This window comes from Camellia sinensis, chromosome 8, assembly GCF_055761805.1.
Source record: "Camellia sinensis isolate YWXY chromosome 8, ASM5576180v1, whole genome shotgun sequence".
Taxonomy (NCBI): Eukaryota; Viridiplantae; Streptophyta; class Magnoliopsida; order Ericales; family Theaceae; genus Camellia; species Camellia sinensis.
Genome location: NC_138968.1, coordinates 165,431,444 through 165,435,132, shown reverse-complemented (window position 1 = coordinate 165,435,132; position 3,689 = coordinate 165,431,444). Strand labels below are relative to the sequence as shown.

Sequence of the window (3,689 nt, the reverse complement as noted above, 5' to 3'; positions counted from 1 at the left end):
TTTTGCGACGGCACATTTGCCGTCACAAAAAATGTGACTTTCTGAGACGGCACAACTTGCCGTCGCAAAAAATAAAGTATTTGCGATGGCATAAAATGCTGTCGCGAAAAAGGAGAGTATTTGTGACGGCAGAAATTGATATCGCAAAAAAAAAAATAGAGTATTTGCGACGGCAGAGATTGCTGTCGCAAAAAAAATAGAGTTTTTGCGACGGCACCAACTGCAATCGCAAAAAAAAAAAAAATTTGCGACTGTAATAGGTACCGTTGCAAAAAAAAAAAAAAGTAAACAAAATATATATATATATATATTGTGGCTTTGAGATGACTTCATATATATAGTCACAAAATGGTTTATGTCACACCCCTAAAATAATACAATAAAGATAACTCATATATGGAATAAATGTGAGGAATAGCATACTTTCATATATCAGAGTCTACTGTTTAACAACTAGTTAAATGCTATGTAGGCTTACATCTTTCCAAGTCATTGCTTGGTTACACAAATTGAGTCTTGCTCATTACATCTTAAGCCCTTGGCTTTACAAATACCAACATACACACAACAAAACATAATTAAGAAGCTCTTGCTTCCCGAAAGTCCATCCATGCTATTGCCTAGCACTCGGCCAAACAACAAATGAAGTAGTACAATCCATCACTACATTCCACTTATGAAATGGTAAAACCCATTGTTTGATCTTCAAATCCGAAAAGCATTCCTTGTACACATGTACAGGCAGGGGGTGAGCAAAGCCCACCGAACAATCTCATATTAAAACATTAAAAGATATGCAGAGACAAAGATACTTATACATAGACGTGAAATCATATCATGTCATAACCATATGACTTTATTGCATAATCTCCTATATCCAATACCTGCATATTCATATGCCACTAAGACCAATCTTATTCCATTTTCTTTCAACTCATATTCAGTTCATATATGCTACTCAATTCATGAGTTAAATTCATTTTCTTTCAACAATCAAAATGAGACTACAACTCAATGGTTTTCCAATTATGCACAACACACATAAACACTTCAAACTTTGCCATTTTGTCCGAAGGAACCAGCACCCATTTATATATAGATTTTCGGGTCTTTCACCAGGACACTCCAGCCAACTTGCTTTAAATGGAGTCCATCCCCTTTCTCCTCCCAAGTAAATATACATATGCAATGTATTTATAAACATAATCATATATGGAGTACATCCCATTTCTCCTCCCAAATAAACATACATATACAATGTGTTTATAACATGGTCATATATGGATTGCATCCCCTTTCTCCTCCCAATAAACATACATATGCAATGTATTTATAACATAGTCATATTCAATGACAACTAGCAATAGATTAGCATTATATCGCCTAATCCTCATACAATTTCTACAACAATCATAGCTATCCTCCACCGATAGCCCAATACATTTATTTCCAAGAGATGTTCAATATCGGAATAAATAGTTTATTCAAAACTTCTGTAGGTGAGATAATACATATCCAATATCATCATCTATATCAATAACCATTCAATTTAACATATTCAATGTTAATTTCAATTATTTATACAAAATAATCATTTTATCAAATTAGGGCAAAAATCCCCCTTTTTCCATTATTGACCCAAACACCCAAAATCAACTATTTTGGTACACCAAGATCTTATATTCAAAACCCACACTCATTTATCTCTTATACATAAAAAATCCCTCTTTTCATTTCACACCCAAATCTTAGATTTGTCCAAACACAACCAAATCTCATCATCTATATACAATAGCAAATAACTAAGTTAAAAACCATATTAGATTGTAGAAAATCCCTACTTATTAAATATTACCATTTTGATCAAAATTCTTGTTTCTCATTTCTCATTTCAATATAATTTCTAATACAATTCCAAGAGATAATACAACCATATCCATATTCATATAGTCTCCACATGTTAATCAACATTCCCAATTTAGTCATTTCAAGACAAATTTATAACTTATTATATATCAAACTTCCAAAGTTCCATCATTTCACATCCTTCCAAGAAATCCCTCATTTAAATGCAATATGATAAATTTTTACCGATAGCCAAAATAGTTATCTCTAACATATTAATTAAAAGATAACAACATGGACATACATTGGAATCTCCCATGATTCCCAACATTTAGAAACAAATCATATTCCACATTTTATCAAATATGAACAACTACACTAGTTTTCATATCACAATCACGTCCGATAACCTCTCAAAGTCCATTTCTAACCGTGTCGGTTTTATTCCAACAAATACATTAAGTAAAATAATACCGTTAATGCCCAAGAAAATATCATTTTCTTTCCAAACTCATTCTTCAAGCATTATTCAACTATGACATCCTATTTTGATCGAAAGCCTCAAAAAGTTAAACGTAATTCCTTTATTTTCTTTAAAAATGCTCTTTTGGCCACAAACCGGTAAAATTTCAAAAGCAATCGAATCGAAGTCCGTTTTTGTTCAAATTAAAAATATAACTCTTTCATAACCTTACAAACATATTCCAAGTTTACACTTTCGCAATTTAGGCATCAACTTTTTATTTTTCTCAAAATTTCCCTTTTAAGCAAATAAATCACAAATTTTTCAAAAATTCTAATTAAATTATATACAACTCTAAACTCCATATAATCAATTAAAAGTGCATAAAGAAGTGTAGGAAAAATTCCTATTTAACAATTTACACAATATTCCTCAATATCAATTTATTTTTCTCAAAAATAAATTCTAAAACTCAAGGATGAGATAAATATTTCAACATTAATTTCTCAAAACAAATTATCTAACCATAATATGATGTAGATACAATCCATACAACTATTAAATTTTATTTTCAGATTTCTTTGCAAAATTATCAACACAAAATGATTTTTTTCAAATCAATCTCAAAATGCCAACATTCTTAACATTTCAACATAATTTTTCTTCCAAAAATTACCAAACAAAAATCTGAAAATATATCTATATGCAATACCTTTTATAATGATATATTTTCTCAAAACAACCCTAATAGCTTTATTATAAAAATAGGAAGAAAGTCTCTACCTCAAATATGAAGAAAAACAAATCTGAAAATGCAAACGTCGCCCGATCATGAATCCGAGAACACCATTGCCAAGATCACGACGAGCTCTCCAACTTTCATTTACAACACTTTTTCAAAATCTCACTCTAAAGACTCCCACTCTAAGCTCAAAACTTGAGCAAAAATGGAGAAAAAGAAAGGAAGAGAGAGAGAGAAGAGACAGCAGAGAGATAGAGAGAGGAAGAGAGAGATATAACTCAGCAAATGAAAAGAAGAAGAAAAGAAGTCAAATTGATTGAGATGGGCAGCCCCCCGGCCCCCTCCCCCAACCCCCCCCATGGGCTTGTTGCCTCAAGTCCCTTTTTCTTTTTCTTTTTTTATTATTTATTTTTCTCAATCAATGTACACCCATAAATATATATATATATATATATAACTAAAGGTATATTTTAGGAACATTGGAATATTTTGAAACATAAACAATAAAATGATATAATTATTTGCTCACCACAAAACATATTTTGTTTGATGATGCACACCACAAAATATAATATTTTACTGACCACGAAATATACGCCCATTTTATTTATTACAAAAATATATAATTTTTCACCATAT

General features: G+C 30.9%; 1 long non-coding RNA gene across 1 annotated transcript; it reads right to left on the bottom strand.

The window, feature by feature from the left end:
• Nucleotides 1-395: 395 nt before the first annotated feature.
• On the bottom strand, nt 396-3,323 carry LOC114304204 (uncharacterized). Its single transcript, XR_003643983.2, has 2 exons — nt 3,092-3,323; nt 396-724 (listed from the first exon to the last, which is right to left on the bottom strand). It is a non-coding gene; the product is annotated as an uncharacterized LOC114304204 (long non-coding RNA).
• Between the last annotated feature and the right edge of the window lie 366 nt (nt 3,324-3,689).